The 25,860-nt window shown below is 31.3% G+C and overlaps 1 pseudogene; it reads right to left on the bottom strand.

Moving 5' to 3' along the window:
* Positions 1–12,472: 12,472 nt before the first annotated feature.
* LOC127726576 (steroid 17-alpha-hydroxylase/17,20 lyase-like) overlaps positions 12,473–25,860 on the bottom strand; it is a 31,083-nt pseudogene continuing 17,695 nt past the window's right edge.

Genomic DNA, 25,860 nt, shown 5'->3' with positions numbered 1-25,860 from the left:
TTATCAAGATCCAGGAATGGGCAGTGTTCATTGTTAGTATTAGTTTTATTTAAAGTCAGTTCAGCAGGACAAATCTCTTTAGTGTACATACTGAAGTCGTCATAATTGAGAGCTAAATTATCATCCATATATCTAAAAGTGTTTTTAAATTTTTGTATCAAATGTTGTTTCGATGGGTTTTTGCTGATTTTAGTCATAAATTGTAACTCATCACAATACAGAAACAGGTCCGCAAAAATTCAAGGACAGTTATAGTATCAAAGCAGGTCCAATAGACATAGTTCTTTTATTTTTTGTAACTGAAAAATTCGTAAGGGTTCCGCGGAACCCTGTGTCTCGCCTACGTTTGCTGTTGTCTATATTTTCAGTGTGATACGTGAATGCACATAATAGATTTGCAGTTAATGAAATAAAACATTTGAAATGTATGAAAAAAGATATGGTTGTAAAAAATGAATATAGTATGCAATTATATCTATAGATTTATAAATGAGTAGAAACATAAATTTATTGAATGAACAAATTTTAAAGAAGACAAATTTTAAATTGCTTGATGATTTATCCCTTAATTAAACAAGAGTGCACACGCTGAAATGTCTCGCCTTCTTTACTAATCATTGATATTATGTTGATAGTCCTAAATATAAAGCTTTATTACAACTGTCACATAAACTTAACATTAACCAAGTAAACTAAACATTGACCAATGAACCATGAAAATGAGGTCAAGGTCAGATGAACCATGCTAGGCAGGCATGAACAGCTAACAATTCTTCCATACAACAAATATAGTTGACCTATTGCTTATAGTTTAAGAAAAACAGACCAAAACACAAAAACTTAACACTGAGCAATGAACCTTGAAAATGAGGTCAAGGTCACATTAAAACCTGCGTGACTGACATATAGATCATAAAATATTTCCATACACCAAATATAGTTGAACTATTGCATATAATATTAGAAAAAAAGACCAAAACTAAAAAAAATAACTTTGACCACTGAACCATGAAAATGAGGTCAAGGTCAGATGACACGTGCCAGCTAGACATGTACACCTTACAATCATTCCATACACCAAATATAGTAGACCTATTGCATACAGTATAAGAAAAACAGACAAAAACACAAAAACGTAACTATAACCATTGAACCATGAAAATGAGGTCAAGGTCAGATGACACCTGCCAGTTGGACATGTACACCTTACAATCCTTCCATACACCGAATATACTAGACCTATTGCTTATAGTATCTGAGATATGGACTTGACCACCAAAACTTAACCTTGTTCACTGATCCATGAAATCAGGTCGAGGTCAAGTGAAAACTGTCTGACGGGCATGAGGACCTTGCAAGGTACACACATACCAAATATAATTATCCTATTACTTATAATAAGAGAGAATGTAACATTACAAAAAATCTTTTTTTTCAAGTAGTCACTGAACCATGAAAATGAGGTCAAGGACATTGGACATGTGACTGACAAAAACTTCGTAACATGAGGCATCCATATACAAAGTATGAAGCATCCAGATCTTCCACCTTCTAAAATATAAAGCTTTTAAGAAGTTAGCTAACGCCGCCGCCGCCGCCGCCGCCGGATCACTATCCCTATGTCGAGCTTTCTGCGACAAAAGTCGCAGGCTCGACAAAAAGTAGAATATATGTGCAAATAAGAAAATTGTGGGTTATGGGAAATATGCATTTTTTTCTCATAAACAACATTTTCAATGAGTATAGAGTGAATTAGAATAAAATGTTTAAGGCCAGGTGACATAAATATGAAGATAAATTAAAAATGTATTATTGCAAGATGTTATTTATCAGGAATTGAGTTGCCCTAAATAAAAGTAGTAAAGAATTTGTGGATGTGCCATTTGCAAAGAACCTGATAGAATAAAAAAAATAGAGAATAAAATATGTTAGTTATAAAATATGACTTTCATGCATAAGTCTGTGATGGTTCCATTATTTAAAATGAATAGAAAATGGGGAATAGGTAATACATGTTGTTCTTACTGTCACGACTGTATTGGTTTACCTGAAATTTTATTTTAATATTTATTAGAATATACATGACAAGTATTTACAAAGGTAATTTGGAATATTGACTGTTAATTTTCTTCATTTAGTGCAAATACTGCCTGTAAATCGTCATCATCATCGTCAGTTGAGAAATCTCCTTGTGTCTACAAAGTTATACAATATAAATTAGAAAGGGAAATTAATAGAAAAGGATTTGAAATTGAAATGGTAAGGGAAAAAAGATATAATAAAACAGAAAAAGAAAATATTATAAAAAGATGATTGAATGTAATGATATTTAACGTCAAAACTATAAGTGACTATAAAGAAATTAATAAACATATGTTGCCTTGGCACTTCCCTCCAAGGAATTCTAGAGTTGGTGGTATGATTTCTTTGTCATTTTAAGATGAAAGGGACTGTGATACCTGTTAAAAGGAAATTAATGCATGCATAAATTTTTTGTGGCATACAATTATTTGTTGTTGTATGTAAAAAGACATATATAAGAATAAAGGTATGTTATAATACCGGTATTTGATATCTTTTTGAAAATTGAATAAAAATGGAATGGTTGAAAGATATTATGAAATAAAATACCTTTTTAAATCTTTCATGATTGTTTTATGAATTATCTTATATTTTAATGTAAAGACATGAAGAATTGAAAAAAATCATGCCTTTGATGTTGATGGCACATCTTTATCATCACCATCATCATCAACAACAGATGAAAGCATATTTTCTACAGTGTCTAGTTTATCTGATAGGCTTAGTAAATGAGTTTAAAATGACTCCAATTGTTCAAGATTGCTTTGGTAGGAACCCACAAGGAGGTTTGTGCTTCTTTTAATTCATCTAGAGTTGTCTGTAATGAATTTAGAGTCACATCTAGGTCTCCTATTAGAAGATCTCTAAGTGTTGTAGAAAAAGACTTTGCTGATGCATTGCATTTTCTGGTTTGGGTTTGCAATGCTGACATTTTTTTGGCAGCATTGTACTTTGGATTTTTTCTCTGAACTTTGAAATGGTCCAATTCTTTTTTTATATTGGTAACCTCTTTCTTTACTGGATTAAAAGAATTCTTTACTTTTGATATTTTACCCATTTTCTGTAAAAAATGTATTGTATGAATATCATGATATGATTTACCCTTAAGCAGCATTATACAACTTCAAATGAAATGGATATTGATTGAACTACTTATTTTCAATGTAGATTAAAAAGAATCTTTAGGCTAGTTATACATTGATAATCCTAATGATTTAAACATAATAGAAACATAATTTGTTCCAGATAAAACATAGTAAATGAGTTCATCCTTTTAAATAAAAGTATTCATTTGTGTACAGTCAATGTTGTTTTATCATAATTGCATTTAAAAGATTTTTTTATTGTAATTGAGTTGTAGTATAAAGGAGATTTGCTATATGTAAAAGTAGGCAAAAGTATGATAACTAGAGGCTCTCAAGAGCCTGTGTCGCTCACCTGTATTTACTGATGCTTTGGAAATCATGTAAAATAAGGTTAAAATCATAATTAATAGTATTAGATATTAGATATTATAATGATATCTAAGATAATAACAAAAAACTGAAAAATTTCTGTAAAATTACTAAATCAGGGGCAGCAACCCAACCACATGCTTTAGTTTCAGAGATATAAACCGAAAACTGCATTTTACCCCTATGTTTTATTTTTAACCATGTCGGCCATAATGGTTGGAAGGCGGGGTCATCGGACAAATTTCTTAAACTAGATACCCTAATAATGATTATGGTCAAGTTTGGTTAAATTTGTCTCAGTAGTTTCAGAGAAGATGATTTTTGTAAAAGATTACAAAAATTTACGAAAAATTGTTAAAAATTTACTATAAAGGGCAATAACTCCTAAAGGGGTCGACTGACAATTGTTGGTCATGTTGAACGTTTTTTCATGATTTACTCCGGTTTAAAATGAAATTAAGAATTAAATTTTAAGAAATGACTGTAATAGTTTTCTGTCTATGCGAAATAACATAAAAAATTTGGTGCACACTTTAAAATAACCCGCTACGCGAGTTGTTCAGTGTGCACCACATTTTTGATGTTATTTCTTCATAGACAGAAAAAATATTACAGTCATTCCTTAAATATATTAGAAATATATTATAAGTAAGATAAATGTATTGATTTTGTATCATGTTGAAGGCCGTTCCTTGACCTATAATGGTTTACTTTTATAAATTGTAACTTTGATGGAGAGTTGTCTCATTGGCACTCATACCACATCTTCCTATATCTAAATATCTTTCTACAAATATTCAAATACTACAAGATGATAGATATTGCATACTGTTGTATTGTGTACAATAAGAATTATCATAACAGCATCATAAAATTTTCTACAGTAAATAATTACATTAAGTATGATAAAAAAAATATGTTCTTTATCAAATATCTTGATAGTAGACTACACACTATAATTAAAAGCTGACTGCTCATACATTGGAAGATATATTTTGTTTGGTAATTCATGCTTTCCTTTAACATTGTAAACACATTTACCAATTTATATATTAACAATAATAGAAGAAATGTTATTTTATTTTTTTTAAATGTAATATTTATATCATATATATATATATATATATATATATATATATGTTTTCCATTCAGTGAAAATGTTTTATCAAATGTCATATAAATGTACCTTTATGCTTGATTTTACAACATAGGACAATTTTAAGTCTTTTAAAAGAAAAATCACAAAAATAATGAACTCTAAATATAATTTTTCTAATTTGATTAGTGTAAAATAAGATCAAGATAAGAAGAGCATATTAATGAAATAATCGTGTTTTCACTTTTTATAATATTAAAAGACTGCATGATTTATCATATTAAAATTATAGTCTTTTTAATCATTGCATATCAGCTTAAAACATAAATGAATCAATTTATATGTATTCACCTGAAACTGTTGTGGCAATTCATATTTGTTCTTGTACGTTGGGTTGTAGCTACTGACAGTTATCCTCAGGAATAGATATATGTAGATTGTATATATATCCAACCACAGTATAATAATGATGAAGTATAAATCACAAATCTTCTTTTAATGTATTTGAATTCAATATTCCTAGAAAATGTATTTGTCATGAATTTGGAATGGTGTGTCAATATTGAAAAACAGTCATTTCAGCGTCACAGTGTATGCTTATTAAACGATCCGGAGTTAAATTTTAAAAACAAATGGTATTTCATGTGTTTATGGAAACCCATAATGGTTTGTGGTAGCTATAGTACAATTCAAGAGCTCCACAACACAGATTGTCTTTTTCCACATTTGTAAACATCAGGTCAATTGTTGTTTTTCCATCAGTTGTTTGTTCTTTGATCATTTGATGGAATCCATTGTTCAACATATGTTTTTCAATTTCTAAGTATTTCATTGATTGTGGTTCCATATTTGCATTAAGATCACCTATGATTATAACAGGATGATTTGAATGAATGTGTTCCTTTAATTTATTCAAAGAGGATATTATATTCAATACATTTTCATCTGGTCTACAGTATACACAAATAATTATCAATTGATAAGGTTCTTTAATCTGTACTACAGTTAGTTCAATCTTCTTGCTATTGAAAGGAATTATATCAGCAGTATATGTTTTTTAATATACACAGATGATCCATATGCTGTCCTGTTGTTGTGATAATCATTTCTGTACATATTAAAATTCTCCATTTCATAAAGATTATTTTTGTCACTTGCACATAATTTAGTTTCCACAAACAAGCATACATCTGAAGCTGATACAGATTCATCTTTTTTATGTCCTCTATATGTAAATATATAGACTGACAATTATGAAAGTATATTTTCATTTTACAGTTGTCTAAATTATAAAGTTGACTATAGCATAGTTGTAATTGAGCATCTGTTCTCAACCTGAACATTTCAGATTTTCCATCTTTTGATACAGTTATTTTCGAAGGATCTAGTTTTCCAGATATATGAATATTTTGTAGTGCAATTACTCGACTAAATGCTACATAATGAAGATGGGCAAGTTTTTTTGGTAGGTAATTGTAGGACTGCAGATTGCATGGTATCTCCTTGAGATCTATGAACTGTTTTAGCACATGCCATTTGAAGAGGATATTGATATCTGCTGACTTTTGCATTCTTGTATCGTCCCACTGAAAATTCTCTTCTTACTCTTTTAATTGGAACCCAAGTTTTTAAAATATTTCCTTTGATTAAATGTCTTCTTGCTAGTCTAAGTTGTCTGCCACAATCTGCATTGTGAAACTGAACCCATATAATTCCTTTTTCAATGTATTTGGTTGTACATGAGGCTCCATTAACTAATCCATCTGAAACATCTACGTTTATTGTCAATTCATTTTTCATTGAAACTGCAGTTTTAAAAACTTTTCCTAATCCCATTGCATCTCCTGCCTTGTGAGGGGCTCTGGCTAGTATGTCATGTTTTATGCTATCTGGTACATTACCTATCATAGTATCTGAATCATGACTAGTAATTTTGGTGAACTTAGCAAGATCAAACATTTTGTCATTGTAACTATTAACATCTTGGTTGTTGTATATGATATGTGTTGAACTATATGGGTAATTTTGATCTGCTGTATTTATAGTTCTCTCTTTTAAAATGTTTATGTCGTTTTCAGTCTGCTTTCCTTCACGCATTCTGTTTAACAATTCTGCAAATTGTTGATCATCCTTTTGCTTCATTATTTGTGTTAACTCAAACATTTTGAAGTTATCTTTCAATACATTAGAAGCTAAGAGGCCAATAATCCTTCTTACAGTGTAGAAAAATCCACCCATCCTTGACTGGTTGAAGTTGAAACAATTCACCTACAGCCAGGATACTGACATCCCCGAATGGTTTGCGTATAGACATGATATCTTGAAGTCTAAAGTTAATATAATTCATCATATTGCATCCAAGCATAGATACTTCATCTATTATCACAATCTGTAAATGTCCAAGATCCTTTCTTAGTGTATTTAGTTTATCTGAAGTAAGGGATTTGTACGTCAAACTTTGGTTAGCAGGTACTAGTATCTTGAATGCAGAATGAATTGTACTACCTTTAATAAGATAAGCTGCCTTCCCAGTTGGAGAAGTGAGCAATATATATTTAGTATCAGGATTATCACCAAGATTCCGAGTAAACCATCGCTGCAATGCCTGATATATTCCTCGAGTATCTTTTGTCTTTCCTACACCTGCACCTCCACTTAAAAATATAAAAGAATGATCATTTGATGTTTTAGCTGATTTAAGTATGTGTAAGAAGATTTCTTTCTGTTTTGTGTTAAATGATTGTACAAGTTTTCTATATTCCATATCAGCCATTCTGTTTATTAGAAGTTCCTCATGGTTATCACTCCCTGATGCAAGGTCCACATCAGCTTTTGTTTGCCTGATTAGTAAGTCTTGTCCAGTATCATAATTTACATACAGGTCTTCATTATTATTTTGGTCAATGATTTCTACAATTTCTGCATCATTATTGTTTAAATGTTGAGTACATGTTGCTATATCAGTCAGTGTATGCATCTTCATTATCAGAATCAAAGTTCTGAATATCATTTTCAGCTCTAGCAATTTCTTCTGCATTTTGTTCATACTCTGCTTTCTTTTGATGAACATCATCCTTTACATCCTCAAATCTTTCTTCAAAAGATTGGCATTTTCCAATGATTTTATTTTCTGTATACCATGGACAGAACAAGATTAATTGTTCACAATAATAATTTACACAATCTTTTTCAATGTTGTAGTGAACATATCTTATTTTTTTTTTCCCTTATTGTATCTCCATTGCTGAGTTTTATAAGTGATGCATTGCCTTCATCATGATCGTCAGTGTCGTATGGATCATCTTCTAAATTGTCATCATCATTGTCCTCTGGTAAATCTTTTTCCTTTCCTTTTGGCTTTGCTTTCTTATAAATCTTAACTGTATCAAAGTTACTGGCAAAGTCTGCTAGACAGATGTTTTTTAAAAGAAATGGTCTGTACGAATATCTTTTAATAATATTGCCACACTGAATTTCTGTTGAATCTTCAGGAAATTGTTGTAACAATTCAAGGCTTTTTAAAATGAATGGTCTTTCTTCAGAAGGTGACGTATTCACAAATACAAAACCAAGAGAAGCTCTTCTTAAGGGCATCTGTAGTAGCAGGTAACTAGCTTCTTGTGCACCTACTTCAACATGACGTAGAAATTTATTTCCTATTTGTGATACTTGTTCCTGAATCTCACAGTTTCCTTATTTCACTTCCTCAGATGCATGTCGCAAGATGTCACTCATACCACGCTGGACTTAACTTATATAGCTGACTATGTACATTATAACAGAATATGCACTTGTTATATATTGAATATCAAGATTTGCATTCCAAACCCTGAGCATGTCACAATCATAGCTATTTATTCAAATTCATTTGGATTTCGTTTCAAGAATATTATTGTATCTTTTAAAGTACTTCTTACAGCTTTAATGTAATTTTCTTCTGATATATCTATTACTTGAAGGAATTCATCAAAAGATTTATCAATTCCTTTATTATTTTCTTGAAGGAATGTGCTGATTTTCTTCCAATTTTCTTTTTGTTCAATTTCCCCCAATTCATCTAAAGGCTCTAATATCAATGTTTCACCCATTGGTGGAATAGGAAAATTAAAACGGCAAACTTTCTTACTCTTTTTTTCAAAGGTGTGTGTGTGCCTGTGTGTTTGGAGTTTTACAAGGTCTTCTGTAACTAAGGACGCTGAACATGATAGGTATTTAGAAATGTACTTTTGAATGTCTCCATCTGATTGTACGCCATACTTTGGCGAATTCTCAATCCATAGAATTGCATGGATATGTGGAGAACCACGCTGCTGAAACTCTACACGGTAGAACAAGTCTGTAAGTTTGACTATCGGTTCTAGAGAACTCTTTAGGAATATATTGAAAAATTTTTAAACACGATAATCAAAGAATCTAGAGACTGTCACAGGATCTGATTGTAACAAGTCGACATTTTTCATGGTATGTCAAGCTGTTGACATCAGTTTCAGTAATTTCTTTGCCATCTACTTTTTTGCTTAGAGAAATCAGTAGTTCTTTCCATCTTGATTCACCAGCTGATAGACTTATTAAAAAGGTAGGTACACCTAACTGTCGCACCATTGCAAAAGCATTTTTTTTTTGCAGCTTCCCAATATAGGGGTGTATTGTTTGTAACCTTCTTACAGATAGCCACGTTTTATCTTTTATCTGCTTTACGTGAAGTTTTTTGGTTTTGAAAAACAAATTAGGAATATTCAATGCAACACGTCTGTCTTCAGACGGATTTCAAATTTGCAGACATCACTGTACTGGACAGGAATCTGCCGGCCTTTGTTGGATGTTCTAGTTTCTCCACAAAATATTGTTGGAAATTCAAGTTCTTCAATATTATCTGTGAAAATGCTGATTGGTTGATTGCCATTCACTTGGTGCACAGCAAAATATATGTTGACCATCATCAGTATAATCATTGTCAATTAACATAGTGTCCATGCTTCCAAGTTGATTGTCCTACTCTATTTCATCATCTTCACTCCACTGGTCATCTTCTTTATTGACAATTTGTTCTTGACAACTATTATTGGAAATATGCTCTTTTTTTATGGTTGGTCTGGGATCTTTATAACTTGTACATCATTTTGATGATCCTTGGTATTGATGTTTAGATTTTGCAACCAGTTATCATTAAAACCATCTGTTACATATTTTCTAAAAAGATCTTTTGTAAGTAAATAGTTCATAGCTTCTACACATTTTGTTGGTCGGATATTCTCATACATGTAGTGACTTCTGCAACGCAACCTCCTTTTCAATTTGAGTGGTATAGTATTAGTGTCGTCAGTTCTTCGTGGCAAGGATCTAACTGTACAAATGTTGTCAGAAGGAACTTTAACTACATTGCCTTTAATCAAATATCGTCCACCTCTAGGTAATTCGCGCATTTGCAAAAATATATTAACTGGAAAAATCAATCTCTCTTCTAGTTGATTCAAGTTTAGTGCAGGTAGTTTGTTGGGGAAACCCATGTTATTCTTAGTATTTAATCTTGCCGTCTAGTTCTTTTCTGATTTAATTCCTTCTTTTTAATAGTAGGCTTTTCTCTCTTGGTTCTTTTCTGATTTATAACCTTCTGCTTAAAATTGGGGCTTTTTCTTTCGGTTCTTTTCTGATTTAATTCCTTCTGCTTAAAATTGGGACTTTTTCTTTCGGTTCTTTTCTGATTTAATTCCTTCTGCTTAAAATTGGGATTTTTTCTTTTGGTTCTTTTCTGATTCAATTCCTTCTGTTTAAAATTGGGACTTTTTCTTTTGGTTCTATTCTGATTCAATTCCTTCTGCTTAAAATTGGAACTTTTTCTTTTGGCTCTTTTCTGATTCAATTCCTTCTGCTTAAAACTTGGGCTCTCTCTCTTGGTTCTCATCTGATTCAATTCCTTCTTCTTAAAACTTGGGCTTTCTCTTTGGTTCTTTTCAGTTTCAATTCCTTCAGCTTAAAATCAGGACTTTCCCTCTTGGTTCTTTTGTGATTCAATTCCTTCTGCTTAAAATCAAGGCTTTCTCTTCTGATTCTTTTCTGCTGCAATTCAGGCTGTCGTTTATCTTTCCTCTTATTGCATTCATTCTGTCTGAAAATAGGATCTTGTCGTCTTTTTTTGTTTTGGCAGAGTTCGTTTGCTATATATAAAGCATCTGATCTTTGTTTCCTTTTAAATTGTCTAAAATAATCTGATCTTGAATCTGTGTATGCAGGGAAAAGGTCAACTAATGAGTTTTGAATACAATGTCTTAAATGCTCTCTCATATATGGTATTATAAATTGTTGTGTTTGTGGAGGAACTCCTAACGCATAAGAAAATACAAAAGCCACTGCAAATGCACCACATGCTGGATCAGTTCCTTGTTGTGTGACTGGTACAAACTGTACGTTTCTACCATTGCCGTATAATAACTCTATTTATTGTGCAAGTTCCTGCATGGTTGAGGGCATTGTAAGAGAGTCATAGATATATATTTCAGATGCTGCAGGTTCATACACAGAAGTTAGCCAATAATTTTTTTTACGGATATGATGTATGTTTATTGACTGAATTATTGGAGGAGGAGGTGAAGGATCTCTATTGTCAATAGCATATTGCATCTCAAGTGGTGTCATATACCCAATATATGAATTATTCATATGATTTCTTAAAATACGAAGAGCTTCAACAATTGCTTCGTATCCAATGTATACTCCAACTGATCCAACAGACTTTATTAAAGTTAAGATTTTAGAAGGCTGGTGTATTGTTTTGCTACTTGATGCATTACATTTGTGTTTTTCAAAGTTGTTATATGTTGCATATATTTTCATACATTTCGAACAAAAGGTACACTTATGTTGATTCTGATGCTGTATGTCTTTAAATTTCTTTTGACAATCATTACACGAATATGTTGTTGAATTACATTTGTGGCTTTTAAATTTCTGGAATGATGAAAAACATTTGCTGCAAGTAATGCAATGTGGGCATTTGTGTCTGAGTAATGTTTTTTCTGATTTTTATTTTCTTTTACAGTTCGTGCATTCATAATTTATATTTCCATTATATATATTTGCTCCTTTGTTACCAATTGAAAATTGATTCATCTTCATTGTATTTCTGAAATAAAGAATTATGGAAATTGAATATAAATTCAATATATATCCATTAAAATAACAGTATTTGAAGTTACTTTAATTCTGTAGTAGTGATGAACCAACAATTATTGATAATTCTTGTTGATTTACCAAATAGTGATGTACGAAAAAAGGGATATGTGGTAAATGTGCGTCAGACTTCATCTTTCAATATATAAATACAGATAAAAGAATAAAGATACTGTATCATTGTTATGTATGTGTAACCTCTGAAAACGACAAAAAAAATCTCTAATGGCAGGGATGGGGATGAACCTTGGAGACTAGCCAGGTATATCATTCAAATCCATTTGACATGACAAACAGGAATATATATGGTTTAGGGGTGGGGTTCTCAGCAGTTTACCAGATATGATAGCATTCTCTAATGACAGGGGTTGGGAGTCACACACAATATTTGATTTGATTTGTTTTATTGTCCTAAACAAAAACAAGAAAATGTTTCCACAGTACACAGATGCACCACTTGCACTATTATTTTCCATGTTCAGTGAACAATGAAATTGCAGTCAAAACCCTAATTTGGCATATAATTTAGAAATATCATCTCATAATGAACATTTGTACTTATTTTCAAGTTGATGAATCTTCAACTTCAACATAAACATAAATCAATGGTACTACTACCAAGGGGTGAAAACTATGTTTGGAATTGCAAAACTTCAAATAAAAATAATGAATGTTATTTACATACACATATCGTATTTTTGTTCTTTAATATTTTATGAAACACTTCTATATAAAACAATCATATTTAAAATCATATTTTATATTACAAAATACACCAACCTTATTTCTTTCAATACATAATTGTCCACTAAAATTGTCAACACTGCACCTGTCCATTTGATATATCAGAGTGAACAGTTTTGACCTGTACAATAATTACTTGAAAATAAGTGTATAATGTTTTAAACTGTCTTTAATTTATAAAAGTATTTTGCAAAAATTATTTGACTTTGTCATATATATTATTAAATAAAATACATAAATGCGACTATAAAAAACATCTTTCTATTTTTTTTAACTTTATTCTATATCTCAATTTCATTTTATTAACTGAACTCAACACAAAGAGAGATAACTCAAAAATTTAAAGTGATACTTTTGATTTTTTACAAAGACAATAACTATGCAAAAATAATCCTCTTCAAGCATGAAAAAATCTATGAAAAACTAATTCGGACTGACAGCTAGAAGGCAAACGTGGAGTCCACTTCAGCTTAGGGGACTAATAAACTGAAAACTTTTATGAGCAGTAATTCTTATCTGCCATCATAAGTTAGTTCAACTACAAGTAAAAAGAAGTTAAAAACTGAAAAACAGAAATCAATCTTTTACAAAATTTTCTTCTGGATACAATCTTTAGATCATAAACAAGCTTCTGTTCAAGTTTGGTAGAAATACAGGATAGTTTGAGAAAGTTTTTAAATTTAAAAAACTTTAACCACAGAATGAATGTAATGTTAACTGGCAAAAAAACAAAGTTTATTTATAAGTAAAAAACTGAAAACAGAAATAAATATTTTACAAATTTTCTTCTGGATACAATCTTTAGATCATAAACCAGCTTCTGTCTAAGTTTGGTAGAAATCCAGGATAGTTTGAGGAAGTTTTTTAAATTTAAAAAACTTTAACCACAGAGTGAATATTTGTGAACTCCGCCGACGACGACAACAACAACGACAACGACGACGCCAACGACGGAATGTAGGATCGCTATGTCTCGCTTTTGCGACAGAAGTCGCAGGCTCGACAGAAATGACCTAAAAGAGTTTTAAGATATATATTAGCACTCTGACTTTTTAAATGCCCATTTAATTAGGTGTGTGAATTTTTTCTTAATAAGAATACGAGGCAAAGTGGTATATTGGGTAGAAAAATCTAAACTTTAAACAGATTCAAAATCACCAATATAAGCATGCAATTTATTAAATATTTCCAACGAATTTTCGACACTCCAAAAGTAATTAATTCCACTAATTTCAAAGGCCTTATTTGAACAATTTATTATCAGGTTTTTTTATTGTACCAAGTGTACTAGTAAGTAGAATATACAGTTAAGTAGTGGAACAATGGCTTGAAGACGAAATAAATCTATATTTGTAAGGTGTTTTGTGCAGCTGCGGAAGCCAGTACATAGTTGGAACTTTCATTGTATTTGGTTATGCTTGTAAAGAAGTAGCTAAAAGTTTATGTTTGTTACAGATGTCATTTTCCAAAAATGGTGTCTGTTGGAATGTTGGTGAATTCGTGATTTCCTTTTGCAGAACTTCAATGTAAAATTTACGTCAAACAATAATGATATGATTAGCAGCATTATCAGCCGGGACAAAAACAACTTCCTTGGCGAGTTCTTTTAGCTTATGTTTGATACGAGAAATAGGGTTATTATCACTACAAAAGTCAAAAAGTCTGAAAAGACCAGTTTTTGTCTGAATTTGCATGAATTTTTACTCGACATTCTTAATTTGTCTGAATAATTTTTTAAAATTCTTGGCATAGTATGAATTTGTCTAATAAGGTTCTTGATTTTTCTTGACAAGTGTCTTGACATTATGAACATTGTCTTTAAATTTCTCGACACTTCCTGTATCATCTGATAAGAGCCTGGATTAGTCTCGACCAATTCTTGACTGTCTTAAATTTGTCTCGATCTGTCTTGACATATTCTTGACATTCTTAATAATGTCTGAATATGTCTCGACATATTCTTGACATTCTAAATAATGTCTGAATATGTCTCGACACATTCTTGACAGTCTTAAATATGTCTTGACACTATCTCAACAGTATAAATTTCGCCTGAAATGTGAACAGACTTATTCTGCACTGTTTATGTCATTCTATTGCTGTTGTATACTCCTTTTTATTATGGCTAAACTAAACTTTGAAGAATCAAGGATTAATTTGATATAGTAAGATACCCTTTTGGTGCAACTAAGTTGGAATACCCTGAATAATCCCCCATGTAGTTTAATTTTGATTTATTTTTATTAAACGTTTAAGTAATTGTTTTCACTTGGAATATAAGTCGAAGGTATTGACAAACAGCATTTAGATTTTTGCCGTTCGCAAAACTGCCAGTAAAATTTGCTTCACTAAAATAGGTGTCTTGTATCTCTTTTGGACCCCACAATTCATCTTTTGGGTTTATGTGGCTAAAAAAAGAGGGGGGGGGGGGCTTTCGTTTAGGTCAAAGAATTTGTTCCCATCTTGATTAAAAAACTTTATTCATTTTTTATTCAAATTTGAGTGTTGAATTTTATAATTTTTTATCAAAAATAAATATTTGTGATAACTCCTTCCTGAAAAGAAAAAAATGTTTAGATCTATATTATGCATGTCTGTTTGAGAACCATTTCATAAGACCGATGATTTCTATAGAAATCATTGATGGGACCCATTATAAATACATTTTTTTTATTATTCCTGGAGTAGATAATAATTTTCTTTTAATCTTTGGGAATTATTCAATTTGTTTTTATGTTAAAATAATTAACTTCATAATTTTGATGAAGAAAATCCATTTCAATTCAATTTTTTTTCATCAAAATGAGGATTTTCATTTTCATCTATCAACAAACTTTTTAAATTGTAGTGGCATGGTCGGTCAACTGATTAGTTGTATGGCTGATTACAGGTAAAGCAATAACTTCTATTTGACAGTTGCGTGTACTCTGGGGTTTGGAATACCTTAATTTTATGGGGAACATCCTGTCCATGTGTAATACTTAATATATTCCAACAGATGACATTACACAAATTTTTATTCTGTTAAATGAATGATTAGTATATCATCATAATTTGCTATTTATATGAACCACATTTTGGTATAATAATTATTTACCATATCAACATTGAATATTATAAATGTAGAATGAAATATGTCTACAGTATGATTGGTTTGAATCATTTAATTTATAAGATTTAGGAATCAAAATTTGTAATTATTTAAAAACCCACATTGAAATTGTTTTATATCAACACACCCACATTTGAATTATTTTATACTTTAGATTTCATAGCCATATTTGCATTTGTAAAAATATTAATATACCCAAATTTTCAATTATTTTACATGCCCAACTTTTATTTTTGTTGTAAAGAAGTGTAACTTGAAACAACAGTATATCATATAATGAATATTGGTCATGATTTGTAAAACTCAGCGACTCTTTTCACAAAAAATCTTAAGAGTAAAAACACTCGTAAGTCATACACATTTCAGTATAACTTACGATCAGTTTTAATCGTAAGATTTTTTGTGAAAAGAGTCGCAGAACTGTCAAGTAAATTTAAGACACGATTCAAAATGTTCAGAATATGTCAAGCCATACTGAGAAAAAATAAGAATGTTGAGAATATGTCGAGAAATTTCAAGACAGTATTCAAATGTCAAGAATTTGTCAAGAAATTTTAAGACCATATTCAGAATGTCGAGAATATGTCGAGTAAATTTCATACAAATTTAATATAAATGAGAATTTGTCAAGAAAAATTAAGACACAAGTCATACTTTTGGAGAATGTCGAGTAAAAGTTCATGCAAATTAAGACAAAAACTGGTCTTTTCAGACTTTTGTAGTGTATGGTTGTGTTAGGGGTAAAATGTTCTTTAAAATGTTGTATACGTATATCAACTATGTACATTACTGAACTAAAAACAGAGTCTAAGGATTTCTTGTCAGCTTTTTCTCATCTTATCCATTTCGAGCAGTAAGTACGGAGTGAGTCGTGGATGATGTTACGACACTCATTCCAATTAATAATTGACGGGGACGATATTTAGGTCCTTTACTGAGGAATGATTTCAACTCTCGGTCACGAACAATGTTAAGGTCTCCTGTTATAAAATGGGAACTAGGGCCATAAATGTATTCGGAATTACTGCAATTTCATGACGTAAGTGTAATGCTTATATATCTTCCACAACAAAGAAATAGATTACTTTACAACTCTACATTTCTAATTACAGAAATAAAGTATTTATATATAATTACAAAATGTTTATAAATGTTTATTTCACTTTGAGCTACCTAAGGATAAATAAGTTTAATGTTATGTATTTATTCTGTCTGTAACAATGATTTCGTAAGGAGCCGGTTGTGTAACACCACCAGATCCTCCTAGTTCTAATTCGGGGTTGGTTCCTTCAGGCAGTGTTATCTTAAACCTTTGCATTATCGTTGCAAAAATCAAATGCAGTTCTGGTTTAGCAACAGTTTCGCCTAGACACACACGTCTGCCTGCAGAGAATGGTAACCAACTTTCTGGTTTCATACCAAGCTTTCCATTTTCGTCCAGGAAGCGTGTCGGATCAAATTTCTCCACGTCTTTCCAATAGTTAGGATCATGATGAAGTGCCCAGTGATTGATCATAACCATTGTATCCTTTGGAACATCATAACCACCTGTAAAACATAAAAAAATATTATCTGTGGAATTTGACATAGAGATGATTTTACTCGGAATAAATTTGTACAAAACTTACAATGTCAAAGATCTCTATAAAGATCCTGTAGGGTACCCAATATGTCACAAGGTCACGTGGAAAAATTGCATCTGGTCACATGTCACTGTTAAGCATATAAAATAATGAAATAAAACGGTTTTGAACTTTTCTGAAAGGTCACAGGTCCTTTTAAATGAGATGTCATGTGGAAAGATCACCTGTCGAAGCCCCCTTGTCGCAGGTGGGATTTGAGCATGTTAAAGGCACTTCTTTACTCTTGTTGCTATATATTTATTATGTTACATCTGTGTCGCATAAAGTATCTGATTGGTGTAAAGGTTAATTTAAATACTAGTTAATGAAAGAAGTAGAAAATCAAAATAGGAAAATTAAAGGGCCATTAGTTGTTTAATTCATGATGAAATCGTATATCAAAATTAGAAAAAGTCCAAGAGAAACAATTAACAATAAATTGAAACTTTATAACGTATCAGCATTTTGTGTGTATTGTATAGTTTTGCCATCTCATTGTCCATTGAGATTACTTTCGGAAAATTGCTGACTGTCACATAACCCGATATAAACATATCAAGAATGTGTCCATAGTTCACAGATGCCCCACTCGCACTATCATTTTCAATGTTAAGTGGACCGTGAAATTGGGGTCAAAACTCTAATTTGGAATTAAATTGGTAAGATCATAGCATAGGGAACATGTGTACTAAGTTTCAAGTTGACTGGACTTCAACTTCATCGAAAAGTATCTTGACCAAAAACTTTAACCTGAAGTGGGACAGACGGAAGGATGAACGGACGGACGAACGGACGGATAGACAAACGAACGGATGCACAGACCAAAAAATATAATGCCCCTAAGTGGGGCATAAAAATTAGTACAAATAGACAGACAAGAACGTGTCATCTTATAATGACGATTTTCTAGGTCTGTTTGATTTCATACTATAGAAAAACAATATTTGTAAATTATTGTTTTAAAGTCTAAGAACGATTTTTTGAGGGCATGATCAGTCATCGAATGGTATTCTGGTACAACTGTCATATTTATGACTTGGTACAGGCTAGGGTTCTAAGTTATAAAGTTAAGAATCTACATTTACAAAATTTACTGACGCCATCATAAGATCGTTGAACGTTATGAAATATTAGTTTTACAGATGACAAAATAAATATCCAAATTGTTGTAGCTACAATATCGTCCACTTTTACTTGAAAGAATCTTTTATCACCGAATGAGACTTATCACAGTATATTTGTACTTACATAAGCAACAGGAAGAATGCCACGGTTTTTGGTGGGGTTCTTGTTGATCAGTCTCAGGATTTTAATTTAAGTTTTAAAAACTGTTTGTTGTCTTTATGTCTTTTTTGGTTTTTTCAATGACTAGGTCGTTTTATTATCCCTTTGTAATGCTCTGCCTCTCAATTGGATAAATGTCTTTTATTTTTAGTTCTGTCTTTTTGTTTTCTGTTTTCTTTTGTTTTGTTTTCTTGGGGTTTTTCTGGCCAACTGACACATACTCCTCATTTCATTGTATTCATATTTAGTAATAAGAAGCACTATACTATTCCGGACTCCAATTTTATTTCCATATAGCTGAAATCAACTGTGTTTGCACGTTTTAGCTACTTTACTCTACTGGATTATTATTGTCTTAATCAAGTTACAGTTAAATTGTTTGTCAACCCTGAATTATTCAATATTCAAAATTAATGTTTTTTGTATTGTACATGTTGAAAAGACATTAAAAAGACCATTATGCTGAGTGATGTCACAATTTAATGAGCATACTTTATCACAAATCATCAAATACTAAGATGAATGTCTGATTGTCTAAATCAAATCACTGCAGCAAACTATTCAAACTGCTTATTCAAAATATATTTAGTCTCCATATACGATAGGTAAAAGACAGCTTAAAAGTCTTATTGATTTGAGTACCTACCAACTCTTGTGTCACACATTGTACTATGAGGTACACCTACTGGAGCAGATGTACCAAGTCTCATTATTTCATGTAAGGTTGCTTCTGTATAACTGAGATTTTCTCTATCTTTTATCTCCGGTAATCTATCTTTTCCTAATTAAAAATTCACATAGAAATAGTTATAAACGTTTGTCAGTTTTTATATGTAGCCCATACATACTACATGAAATAAATACGTTTTATACCCATAAATGCAATATTGTCAGTTGTCAGTGCTCTAGTACAGGTGTGATAAAAGTAAAATAAGACATCTTTTATAATTAAGGATGTTTGCTCCTCTTGTTCTTGAATTTTTGCCAGATTTTCGGAATTCTCTGGTTTTATCGATGTTTTCCATTAATAAATTTTTGTCCACTAACCCCTACTTTTCTTTTCATAATTTTATTACATATAGTTTTAAAAGCCATATTTGAAAATCTTATAAAATCCTTGTTATTTTTTCATAGTGTTTAAAAGAGAAAAGCGGACAATGTTAATAGTAAGAAAAATCTAGAGAGAATCATTTCCCGCCAAATTTTCAATGGCTTATATCTCGAAAACAAGCACACGGGCCCTTCATTTTTTTCTGCTTTTTTAGTTCCTTTATTTATATACTATCATTTTATAACAGTCTTTTAAAAGGCTTGTTATTTAGAAGGAGAATAGCGAACATCCTGAAATTATTTTGTGTCTTGTTTCATCGTGTCATTAAAGTTCTGAGTTCGTTCCAAAAGATAAATGAACCAATTTTGCTTTTCTGATTTACTTTTTTTTATTGGCATTGGTGATTATTTTGCTTTGATTTTAGTGTAATAAACGTAGTATCATTATCTTTAACAACAAACAATTGTAAAATTTAGTATCATAGCATTTTCAGACACTTTTCAATCATCATGCACATATCAATGTAATTAATTTACAAGATTGTTTTTATCATCTGTCAATCTTTTCTGTCAATACAAACGGTAAAGAGAGCATTCATATCGACAACAAATGTATGGAGATAGAATGAAAAGTAATCATCATTGGTTATGTCCAAGATTTGAAAAATATTTGGTTTTTTTATAGCTTTGATCTTATAGGCTCATATTTATTAAGAAATATGTTTGAAGGCACATCCAATAAATGATAGATCAAAAACAATGTTAAGACATTTTGATGTCTTACCAATAACATATACCTATAAAAAAACATAAAAGCAATAGAAAGGACACATCCAGACATTAAAATATTCACCAACAACTCTGTCTATTTCTTCCTGAACTTTACTCTGAATCTCCGGTAATCCAGCCATGTAACGTACAGCAAAGTACAACGTAATTCTTGATGTGTCAATACCAGCTATAGAATAAATATCTTTAATGGTTTATTCAGATTAAATTGCTAGGAAAACATGGTTAAATTAAAACGAGTTTTCAATAACTTACTGCAAGTACTTGTAGGGTGATATTTGGTGTCTCTTGTCATTTATTTATATTTTGTTCTTAATGTGTTATATAACACTACAGGGAGATAATTCTTTAAAAATCAGCTGAACGTTTTAATCACGTTCTATTGTTAAGGAAATATTTAGCTTCTCAATGATCAAAATAAGTGTTTGTCAAACTGCTATATCTCAAATGAAATTTTTCCAATAAAGTGTGTGGTTCAAGGTTTTTGAAATTTTTATATTTTTGTCAAAGGGCCAAAGTAAATATTTTTTCAATATTTTATGAAAATTAAACGAGCCAAATTAATTTTAGTCAAGGTGTTTGGTACCACCTTAATACTGATCGGATAAGTAAAGCCTTTTCAAACTGACTTTTACAGTTTGTTCTTGTGTTGTGTTGTTGCATCACTGTCTCACACCAGATTAGCGTACTTAGACAAGGTTTAACCCAATCACATTCTCTTTTTCCCTGGTCCAGGGCCCCTGTTATCAATTGCATGTGATTGGTTGTAACTTCCGTATTAATTGATAAATGATAAATGAGTGAAATACCTTGTGGACATATGTCAAATTGACATTTCAGATAAAAAAAGACATGTTTACACTTAATTGACATTACTGATCCTTTTATTTATTAATCAATGAGATTTAAACATGTTTGAGACAGATTGAAAACAAATAATAGTTTTAACATACCAAGAGGCAATAAAGCATAAAAAGTTATATTTAATTGAAGAATCAGCTTGGAGTTCGGTATTTTTGTTGTTTTACTTTTTACATATATTCGTTTTTTATCTAATACTGTTTTTGATTTCTACTACTAGTATATATGGCATAAGCATGTTATATTCTGTAATCTGTTGCAATGGGTTGTCATGTTTTGCTCTATACTGTGACTTTAAAGATGATCAACAACAATAAGAGCTCTGTTCCTTTGAGTGTGGTCAAAGTGTGTACAGACGGGCATATTTTGTCATTGATTTATATACTATATTGATACAATACCAAAATATCATGCATCTGCCATAGATACACGATCTTACCACTAAATATATCTAATAGCGTTTGTATAAGATGTGTGTCAGTTAACTGAGATAACATTTCCTCGTTCTCGTCTTATTCTGCTTCTTTTCTTGCCAGTATCAAGGAATCAGTAAAATCTCTGACGTTGTCTGGAATTATTGATAGATTTATTTGTAGTTTAAACAATTTGTAGAAACAATCTTTGACATTTTAAGTTTGGGAGTGTATACGGATCTATTGAAACAGAAAATATTTTTTTAGATGTATTTATTAATTACACAGTTTTCAACTTTTCTTGATATTCCGGCCATTTTGAAAATATTTCATTTCCAACGCATTCAGTCATATAAACGAAAAATATGTTGTGTGTAACCAAATTACTGATCGAGAAGCAATACAAAAAAAAATTCCTGAGGATACATTTGGAAATCGTATACTTATCAACATTAAAAAGTGTCCATTCCAGATGTGTAGGTCTATACGACCTTTTGATTTTCACCCACAAACTAGAGGCTCTAAAGAGCCTGTGTCGCTCACCTTGGTCTATGTGCATATTAAACAAAGGACACAGATGGATTCATGACAAAATTGTGTTTTGGTGATGGTGATGTGTTTGTAGATCTTACTTTACTGAACATTCTTGCTCCTTACTATTATCTCTATCTATAATGAACTTGGCCCGGTAGTTACAGTGGAAAATACTTTGTAAAAATTTACAAAAATTTACAAAATTTATGAAAATTGTAAAAAATTGACTATAAAGGGCAATAACTCCTTAAGGGGTCAATTGACAATTTTGGTCATGTTGCCTTATTTGTAGATCTAACTTTGCTGTACATTATTGCTGTTAACAGTTTATCTCTATCTATAACAATATTCCAGATAATAACCAAAAGCTGCAAAATTTTCTTAAAATTACCAATTCAGGGGCAACAACCCAACAACGGGTTGCCTGATTGGTCTGAAAGTTTCAGGGCAGATAGATCTTGACCTAATGAACAATTTTATCCTCATCAGATTTGCTCTAAATGCTTTGGTTTCAGAGATATGAGCCAAAAACTGCATTTTACCCTATGTACTATTTTTTAGCCATGTCGGCCATCTTGGTTCGCGGGCGGGGTCATCGGACACATTTTTTAAACTAGATACCCTAATGATGATTGTGGACAAGTTTGGTTAAATTTGTCTTAGTAGTTTCAGAGGAGAAGATTTTTGTAAAAAATTACAAAAAATTACGAAAAATGGTTAAAAATTGACTATAAAGGGCAATAACTCCTTAAGGGGTCAACTGACCATTTTGGTCAAGTTGACTTATTTGTAGATCTTACTTTGCTGAACATTATTGCTGTTTACAGTTTATCTATATCTATAATAATGTTCAAGATAATAACCAAAAACTGCAAAATTTCCTTAAAATTACCAATTCAGGGGCAGCAACCCAACAACGGGTTGCCTGATTGGTCTGAAAATTTCAGGGCAGATAAATCTTGACCTAATAAACAATTTTATCCTCATCAGATTTGCTCTTAATGCTTTGGTTTCAGAGATATGAGCCAAAAACTGCATTTTACCCTATGTACTATTTTTTAGCCATGTCGGCCATCTTGGTTCGGGGACGGGTTACCCTTATGATGATTGTGGACAAGTTTGGTTAAATTTGTCTTAGTAGTTTCAGAGGAGAAGATTTTTGTAAAAGATTACAAAAATTTACGAAAAATGGTTAAAAATTGACTATAAAGGGCAATAACTCCTTAAGGGGTCAAATGACCATTTTGGTCAAGTTGACTTATTTGTAGATCTTACTTTGCTGAACATTATTGCTGTTTACAGTTTATCTCTATCTATAATAATGTTCAAGATAATAACCAAAAACGGCAAAATTTCCTTAAAATTACCAATTCAGGGGCAGCAACCCAACAACGGGTTGTCCGATTCATCTGAAAATTTCAGGGCAGATAGATCTTGACCTGATAAACAATTTTACCCCACGTCAGATTTGCTCTAAATGCTTTGGTTTCAGAGATATAAGCCAAAATCTACATTTTACCCCTATGTTCTATTTTTAGCCATGGCGGCCATCTTAGTTGGTTGGCCGGGTCACCGGACACATTTTTTAAACTAGATACCCCAATGATGATTGTGGCCAAGTTTGGTCAAATTTGGCCCAGTAGTTTCAGAGGAGAAGATTTTTGTAAAAGTTTACGGACGACGGACGACGGACGCAGGACGACGGACGACGGACGCCAAGTGATGAGAAAAGCTCACTTGACCTTTCAGGTCAGGTGAGCTAAAAACAAAAAATACACATTGAAGATTTTTCAATACAGATAAGTTTACTAAAAAGAACTGAAAAAGCGCTTATGGAGCAGGAACTGGTCACCCTTCAACATGTACATGTGCTCTGGGTAGCTATAGACTACCCTTTTATGTATTTTTTTCATCTCATGCTCATGGTGTTGTCTATTTTTCATAGATGTATGGTTTGATTGTCCTCTTAGTATTGTCTCCCCTTATTAGTATTTGTTTCACCGGAAACTAAAATACTACTGCAAGTATTACATAATTGTATTATACAGTATAAATAGGCCAACAAAAAACACTACTGCAAGTATTACAAAATGTATTATTCTGTACAAAAATGGCCCACAAAAACACTACTGCAAGTATTACAAAACTATATGTTACTGTATAAAAATTGCCTACAGTTGATAAAAGATCAAATTATATCGTTGACTGATGAATAAAATTCTGCTTTCATTCATTAATAATCAGTCACTGTACTTTTCAAAAGATTTCATTTTGGTCATGAATAAAGCAGAAAAAAAACGTGATCTTTTGTAACGAGGAAAGTAAACTTCAACACGTAATTTTGATATATAAAATAATAGATATTGTTTAGAAGAAACAAAAAATATTAATATCAACATGGTGTTGTCTACACTTTCAATGCAGATCTCTCAGTTTTTCTTGCTCTGTATATGCAATTTGGTGATTTTTGTTTTGGAGAGGGTATTTCTTGTACATGTATTTGTTTTTCTTATTTACTTTGTTTATTTGAATTTCTTTTTTCTTTTCTATTTTTGGTCAGTATAATTCTGTTTTATGCAATTTAATTCTCTGGTTGTGGTTGGGAATTTGCAAAATCTCTGTATATAGATTGATCTTTTACAATGGACATTTGTATAAACATATTAGACTTGCTGACATACCAGAACTAAACGTTTTTTCATGTTCGTTGAATTTCCTTTTGACTAGAGAAGATATTTCTTTAAACATTTTCATAACTGTTCTGTACTTATTAGTTGTCCAGATTTTACACATGACGGGGAAAATGTCTTCAACAAAACCCTTTCCTACCATTTCTGTCGCATCCTTGTCCATTTTCATAAATGTCACAAATTCAGGATCATCTAATTCAACACTAAAAGATATAAAAAAATATTAAACATTTTTACCCTGAACTGAAACATTTGCACTTCTTTTGGATCTATTTTATACACTGTACCTTTATATTTGTGGAACATTTAAGTCATAAACTTCACACAAGCAAAACGGGATTAACATTAAAGACTTACATGGACCTTAAATGATATGCATAAGAGAAAGACACTAGTAAACTGAAACAACAAAGTATAGACCGCCTTATTCATAAACGCTAAGAAATAAAACTTAAATGGAACAACAGACTGAATAACATTGCCTTAATATTAAATGGCTGAAAAAAGAACTGTGAGCTATTGATCTCTAATGTTATCCATGCTATAAAAAATGACGTATGATAGATGAGAAACTATTCTCACATGAAAGGTGGCTACAAAAATTGAGACTGCTCTACTTCGATTTGAAATTCTTTAAACAAACGCGATGATAATATCATAAATGGTCAGTATGTGTAAGAATATTTAAGTATTCGTTAAACATCAGCGATGAATGCGAATAAATAACACAGTATAACTTGATAACAAGAGGACAGATAACAAAATTCAGAACTAGGATATAATACTTGGGAGACAAATTTCTTCGTATTTTATTTGGTAAGATATTCCGATAAATGGCATATGATTAAACGTTTCTCATAAGGTCATAAATCTAAAAAAAAAAATTGGATTATAAACCAAAAAAGAAACACCTGAGGGCATAACTGCAACAGGGAGTAAAACGATTAAGAAAGTATCTTCTC

This window comes from Mytilus californianus, unplaced genomic scaffold (assembly GCF_021869535.1).
Source record: "Mytilus californianus isolate M0D057914Y unplaced genomic scaffold, xbMytCali1.0.p SCAF_18, whole genome shotgun sequence".
In the NCBI taxonomy this organism is placed as follows: domain Eukaryota; kingdom Metazoa; phylum Mollusca; class Bivalvia; order Mytilida; family Mytilidae; genus Mytilus; species Mytilus californianus.
The sequence above is the reverse complement of the archived record's forward strand: the minus strand, read 5'-3'. Positions and strand labels throughout refer to the sequence as shown.